Raw genomic sequence first — 8,123 nt, 5'->3', positions numbered from 1 at the left:
TGATGATGGCTTCCTCCCGGGTAAAATATTCCGGAGGTAAACTAGTCCCCCATTCGGATCTCCGGGTGGGGACTACACGAGAGGGGGCGATCATCAAGAAGATGGATACTGACATTCTGCGAGTCGGTGCGTGGAATGTTAGAAGTTTGAATCGTTGTGGTAGATTAGAGAATCTGAACAGGGAGATGGATAGACTAAAGTTAGATGTAGTTGGTATAAGTGAAGTACGTTGGCAGGAAGAACAGGATTTTTGGTCAGGCGACTACCGAATTATCAACAAACAGGGGAAATGCAGGAGTTGGTTTAATAATGAACAAGAAATTAGGGCAGCGGGTATGCTACTACAACCAGCATAGTGAAAGAATTATTGTCATCAAGATAGACACCAAACAAATGCCCACCACAATAGTGCAGGTCTATATGCCTACTAGCTCAGCGGATGATGAGGAAGTCGAAAGAACATATGAAGAGATAGAAGATTTAATACAATATGTAAAAGGTGACGAGAATCTAATTGTGATGAGAGACTGGAATAGAGTGGTAGGCCAAGGAAGAGAAGGTAGTACAGTAGGAGAATTTGGATTGGGACAAAGGAACGAAAGAGGAAGTCGGCTGGTTGAATTCTGCACTGATCATAATTTAGTCCTTGCCAATATTTGGTTCAAACACCACAAACGACGGCTGTATACGTGGACGAGGCCTGGAGATACTGGAAGGTATCAAATAGACTTCATTATGATTAGGCAGAGATTCAGAAACCAGGTGTTGGATTGCAAAACCTTCCCAAGAGCAGACGTGGACTCTGACCACAACTTGTTGGTCATGAAATGCCATCTGAAGCTGAAGAAATTCAAGAAAGGAAGGAATGCAAAAAGATGGGATCTATACGAGTAGAAAGAAAAGAGTGTGAGGGGTTGTTTCAAGTAACATGTTGCACAAGTACTAAATGAAAAGCCTGAAGGAAACACAATAGAAGAGTGGAGAGTCATGAAAAATGAAATCAGTAGGGCTGCTTAAGAAATGTTAGGAAGGAAGAGAAGATCAACTAAGAATCAGTGGATAACTCAGGAGATACTAGACCTGATTGATGAACACCAAAAACACAAGAATGCTAGAAATGAAGAGGGCAGAAAAGAACACAGGCGATTAAAGAATGAAGTGGATAGAAAGTGCAAGGTAGCTAAGGAAGAATGGCTGAAGGAAAAGTGCAAGGACGTAGAAGGTTGTATGGTTCTATGAAAGGTAGATGCTGCATACAGGAAAATCAAGGAAACCTTTGGAGAAAGGAAATCTAGGTGTATGAATATTAAGAGCTCAGGTAGAAAGCCACTTCTAGGGAAAGAAGACAAAGCAGAAAGATGGCAGGAACATATCCAACAGTTGTATCAAGATAAAGAAGTAGATAATTTGGTTCCGGAACAAGAAGAGGCTGTTGATGCTGATGAAATGCGAGATCCAATTTTGAGGTCAGAGTTTGACAGAGCTGTGAGCGATCTAAATAGGAACAAGGTACCTGGAATTGATGACATTCCCTCTGAATTACTGACTGCCTTAGGAGAAACCAGCATGATAAGGTTATTCCATGTAGTGTGCAAGATGTATGAGACAGGAGAAGCCCCATCCGATTTTCGTCAGAATGTTGTTATACCTATTCCCAACAAAGCCGGTGCTAACAGGTATGAAAACTATGGTAGTGATGATGGTGATTATTATTTTAAGAGGAAGTACAACTAGGCAACTATCCTCTATGTATAATCAGGGAGAAAATATTGAAGGGATCCGACACTTCGAAAAATGAATATAATGACCAAACAAAGACAAGGGCCACGAAGGGCGTGAAAATGAAAGACTCCCTAGCCCTCGAGTACTCTATTACCATCGAGGTCGGAAAAGAACAAGAGATGACCAAGGGAGGTCGGATAGGATAGGCTAGATGAAAGTGAGGAGCCTGGCACAGGTAAGTGGAAGAAATGCCAGGACTTAGCTCAGGACCCCGTGGTCGCCACCCCGCGCTCCCAAGTTAAGAGCCCCTTGGGTTCCTTTTAGTCGCCTCTTAGGACAGACAGGGGATACCATGGGTGTTATTCTACTGCCCGTATCCTAAGGGGGATCAATATAATGACCACAGCGCAAGAGTTAATATGGCCAATGCATAACAGTATCAGGGGTGAGTTAATCACACGAATATACAAGTAAATAACATTATACTGAAGTCATCTACAGCAGTTCGTTCAGTATTAAAGTTAAGTACAATGTTATCAGCTTAACCATCATTTACTAATGAACTATAGAATAATTAATGGTTAGCATGCATTCAGGAAATGGTGGGTTCGAACACCATTGTCAGCAGCCCTAGAGATTCTGCTTCGTCGTTTCCCATTATCGCGCTAGGCAAATTTTTAGCTGTTACTTAATTATGACCACGTTTGCCTCCTTCCTGGTTGTAGTCCGGTCCTATCCTATCGTCGCCATAAGACCTCTCTGTGAAAGTACGACGTAAAGAAAAGAGCGAAAAAGAATTATGGTTATTTCCATGAAACAAACTGATTGTAAAGGGTGGTAATCACTCAGAAATGTCTAGCTGTCATAACGGTATTGCTTCACCATATCTGGCAAGCAAATAGAGGAAGTTAGTTCTTTTGTCTACCTGGGAAGCACAATGACAAATTCTGGTGGCTTAGACGTAATGTCCCAGTAAAGCTGGCTAAATGCACTAAATTGCTTAACTGGCCACGATGTCCATTCAGCTACAGAGCTGGACAAAATATAGGAGACCAGTCACGTTTTGTGGCATATAATATAATCTTATATATATATATATATATATTATATTGGTATATTTGAGATTAATGGACTCAAAACCTACTGGACCGATAACGCTGAAAATTTAACAATTTGTTCTTATTATTTCAGAGAGGGATTATGAAATGGTTTGAACGAAATCGGATAGGTAGTTTTATTTTTATGAGTAATTTTATTTAATTTTTTTAACTTCAAAGCCGCACCAAGATTGGAGTGGGGTGTGGCAAGGGGGCTGAGTTATAAAAATAATAGCAAATAGTATCGAACCCATATCCGGGGTCGCTGAGATGAATAGTGACACGCCGGATTTTTTAAATTCCAAGATTAGCCTCCTTTGGGGAGGGGGCAAGGGGGGGGGAGTGCGATATAAAAATTATCGAATATAGTGTCGAATCCATAGTTCTCGGGGTCGCTGAAATGAATGGTGACACTCCGGAATGTTATAACTTAGGGGTGAGGGTCGACGGGGGAGATATAAAAATAATCGAAAATAGTGTTGAATCCATAGTTTTCTGGGTGGCTGAGTTGAATAGTGAATCAATGGATTTTTTAAAGTCCAATTTCAGCCCCGCTTGGGGTTGGGGCGATCGGGGAGTGAGATATAAAAATAATCGAAAATAGTGTCGAATCCATAGCTTTCCTGGTTGCTGAGATGAATAGTGACACTCTGGATTTTTTATTCTTTAGGGGGGGGGGTCGAAATTGGTAAGATACAAAAATATTCGAAAATAGTGTTGAATCCATAGTTTTCGAGGTCGCTGAGATGAATTGTGTTACTCCGGATTTTTTATCCCTTAGGGCTGGGGGTCGAGAGGGGGGGAGATATCAAAATAATCGAAAATAGTGTTCAGTCCATATCTTTCACGGTTGCTGAGAAGAATAGTGACACTCCGGATTTTTTAAACTCCAATTTCAGCACCGTTAGGGATGAGGGCGGGAGAGAGTGAGATTTAAAAATAATGGGGAAATAGTATCGAATCCATAGTTTTCGGGGTCACTGAGATGAATAGCGACCCTCCAGACGTCGTTGAAGTCCATCTTCAGCCCCCATCGCAATGGAGATGAGAGGAGGTGTAAAAGAAATTGTCCAAAATGACCGAAATTACGGAGGTATAAGTGTTTCTTCCAACATAGTCCTCATACAAAATTGGTACACATATGACTTACCACCTGAAAAAAGATACTGCTGTGTAAAACAGCCCTATCACTCCTAGCGGAGGTGGTGAAATATAAAAATAAACTAGAATGACTGATATTAAAGTCGAATACCATTTTTACGAGGTCGCTGAGTTGAACTGTGACACTCTGAATGGTTAAGTCATACATATGGGTGTGTATGTGGGTATGTTCCAGAATATCTCTCAACGAAACTTGGTACACATAATTATGACTTACCGTCTGGAAAAAGACTACTATGGAGATGAAACATATTAAGCCCCGCTAGGGGTGGGGAATGGGAGGGGATGGCATTTAAAAATATTGGAAAATTACCGATATTAATGTCGAATCCATTATTTATGTGTCGTTGAGACGAATTGTGACGCTTTGAATACCGTTTAAGTCCACGTTCAGCCTCCTTTGAGACGAGAGGCAGAATGGAGTTTAATAGTAAACAGTCTAAAATGACCGAGATTAGTGTTGAATGCACTGCTTTTAGGGTCGCAAGGCTGATTGATGACAGTCTCAAAGACAGTTCAAATCGTCTAGATCGTATCTATAGCGCGACTGAGAAATACATGTAGTTATCACTTACTTTTTGAACAAATACTTCCCAGTCAATTCGAGCGTCTACAAGGATACAGTTTTACTCGAAAATTAAATAATCTAAAACTTGAAATCAAATACATCTAAGAAACTCTAAAACTACATAATAGATGGTAGAAAATCAAAATCAAAATTAAATTCACAACTGTAAAGAAACCAAAATTAAAATGTAAATTGAGAACAGTTTATGATCCCCATAAACTAATAAGTCCGCCTCTGTTGTGTAGTGGTTAGCGTGATTAGCTGCCACCCCCGGAGGTCCGGATTCGATTCCCGGCTCTGCCACGAAAATTTGAAAAGTGGTACGAGGGCTGGAACGGGGTCCACTCAGCCTCGGGAGGTCAACTGAGTAGAGATGGGTTCGATTCACACTTCAGACATCCTCGAAGTGGTTTTCCGTGGTTTCCCACTTCTCCTCCAGGCGAATGCCGGGATGGTACCTAACTTAAGGCCACGGCCGCTTCCTTCCCTCTTCCTTGTCTATCCCTTCCCATCTTCCCATCCCTCCACAAGGCCCCTGTTCAGCATAGCAGGTGAGGCCGCCTGGGCGGGGTACTGGTCATTCTCCCCAGTTGGATCCCCCGACCAAGAGTCTGAAGCTCCAGGACACTGCCCTTGAGGCGGTAGAGGTGGGATCATTCGCTGAGTCCGAGAGAAAAGCCGAACCTGGAGGGTAAACAGATGATGATGATGATGATGATGATGATGATGATGATGATGATAAACTAATAAACAATGAACAGTATAAAGATCAAACTCGAGACATTGATAAAACAGATAAATTAGAAGAGATCTTCCCAAAACTAAGAAAACATTGAACCCATAATTCTACGGTGAGAAAAATTTTTATTTATCTCAAATATTCATTTGGTATTCAGGAACTACTGTATGTTTGAGGGCAGCCATTTTGCGCTCCCAAGAGCCCGATGTTGCGTGGGAAGGTTCCCCCAAGGCAAGCTCGTGATTTGCCGGGACACCTCGGCGGAGCTCGAGTGCCCGACAATTCTTTTAATCCATGGAATTCTGCAGAATGAGGGATTTTGATAATATAGTAAATAATGAAATAAATAAGCAAAATTATTCATACACCCTCTGTGAAGGTAGAGACACCAGGGAAAATTTTAAGTGCAGTTAAGCCCAAGTACATGGTAGCGTGAGACCAGCGAACTAGCTACACGTGTCAAGGTCATGGAAGGAAGAAAACGCGCGAAACACACGGGCAGAAACAATTTATTCCTCCTGTTGTGAGTGTAGAAAAATTATAAAATTAACATCGAACATAAGTGCAAGTCTGTCCGGAGTTCTGGGACAAATCTTATCAAAATTGGTCTATTAGAAGCAAATTTGGCAGATTTCACCACCAAGCCTCATAGAGGGGATAGCGTCCTTCCGGAAATTATAAAAGAAACCCCCCCCCCCCCGTAGATTTTGCAGTGTCGATCTGGAACTTGAAGCCGCGGGAGCTTGGGCCCGTCGTCATTAGAATTTCGCGCCAGATTGACCGACAATAATTCAATACATGTTCGTGGCTAAGGTCCATATACTTAGTTAAGAAGAAAAGTGATTGGAGAAGTTCTGAACGTTTGCAGACGAACTGGGAAGGTGTAGGCTGGTTGAAAAATACACAGCAGATTTTATTTTTATCATTTCGTGTACTCTTGTAAGTGAAGAAGGTCTGGGGGAAGCGATTCAGAATAGTTCTACTCCCTTATCGGCCGAACACCTGTTCTTATTGAAACAACGGGGAGAGAAACCACTTTGGGAAACGCATCAGACAGTTATAGTCGACTGCAGAACGAGGGAAGTTCGTGGTGCAAGTTACAGAGAAAGTGCATTATTTATATGGTAATTTTAATCTCGTGTGTGTGAAGGGTAGTGTTTGGATGAGTGAGTTTTTGAAAATGAAATGTTATCTGTGAAAATGAGTGGCTAAGTACGAGGTTGCTGGTGATGATGTAATCAGAATGCTGAGAATGTCACCAATGTGCAGGTCTGTCTATTTTATATTATGTTGTAGTTAGTTAGTTAGTCACTGTCTGTCCTAAACAAAATTTCCAGATGATTGTCGGGTGATGTTCGTAATTATCAGGCGAAAGGCGTTGTAAATTTTGGTCAGCGTGTGAAAATTTCAGTGTGTAAATTTCATGTCAAGAACGGTAAAATGTGACGCTTAAAATTTTGTGTTGAGATGAGATATCATTCAAGTGCGGATTTGTGAACGTTATAAGTGTAAATTTGTCGTGGCGAATATTGTAATTTCAGGTGTCAGTTGCATTCAGAAATGTTGGTCAATAATAATAATAATAATAATAATAATAATAATAATAATAATGTTTACCGCGGGATAAGGAAATTCCTCTCTGTTAAATTACATTTAACCAGTTATTTTTACAAGGATCGTAGGCATATTTAGATAATGTCAATAAAATTTGTTAGAGTCACAGTCATTAATGGGAAGGAAATTTTGAGACATCGTGTATACTTGAATTGCGAAAGGTCGATGTGTGCTCTTGGATTCTTGAGGTCCGAAAGTCTTAATAATAGTAAAGTAAGAGATGTGTTTAATAATGGTTGTCGTTTTCACCAGGGGATCGATGTATGAAAAAGGATCTTGAAGGAAAAGGAATTGAGAGCGATGAATTGATATGTATGTGGAGACGAGATAGATGGAAGTAATACCGCTGGAATAAAGCGAGGAGAAAGAGTGTTGAGACAAGCTGTATTTTTGTAGAGGAAGTATTTAGGAACAGGCTGTGTGAGGCAGGCTGTATTGTTTTCCGCAATCAATCCGAATTTGAGATGACTATGATGTGAAGCATTGTGAAATTTATAGAAAGATTCCAAGTGAAAACGACTCTTGTAAAATGTTACAGTCTGGGTAGTACACATCCAGTGATCTATGTTACGTAAAGCCCGCATGGATGATAAGAGAATGAACGATCTCCAGGATCAAAGAGTACTTTGGACACACGGTTGGGTTATATTTAATTTGTTCATTGGAGAGGTCATGGATAAGATGGTTGGAATTGATGATAGGGGATCTGAGAATTTCGAATGCGATGGTGATGATTATTATTTTGAAGGCGTCCACTAAAAGGGTACACGTGTGTTGGGGAATTTTCATTTGCTTCCCTAACACGTCAGTGCACAGGCTGAGATTGTGTTCGGGGTGGAGAACCGTTCGTCACGTCTATTTATTTTTGAGTTCACATATTATAATGAGGTAGACACTTACTGTATTTTTCGAGAGGTAGGCACTTACTATATTTCGACTTGCATTCCTTTGATAATAGAGACGTTGGTTCCGTCATGTGGTATTTGTCTGACCAAATTTAGTGTTGAATATCAGAGTTTGTTTGATATTGCTATTTCGCCTGATATGTTAAGGGAGGCGTAGTACGACCCACTTTGACGCCCGACGATAGATTTAGGACGTCACGTGTTTATTCTTGGAGTCGTTGATGATGAGACGTCCTAGGTCACGCCCGACGATAGAATTTGGAAGGCATCATGTACATAATGATTAGGTTTAGGGTGTACAGATTTCAAGTGAGCCC

The sequence above is a fragment of the Anabrus simplex genome, chromosome 1, assembly GCF_040414725.1.
Source record: "Anabrus simplex isolate iqAnaSimp1 chromosome 1, ASM4041472v1, whole genome shotgun sequence".
Classification (NCBI taxonomy): domain Eukaryota; kingdom Metazoa; phylum Arthropoda; class Insecta; order Orthoptera; family Tettigoniidae; genus Anabrus; species Anabrus simplex.
Note: the sequence above shows the minus strand (reverse complement) of the source record.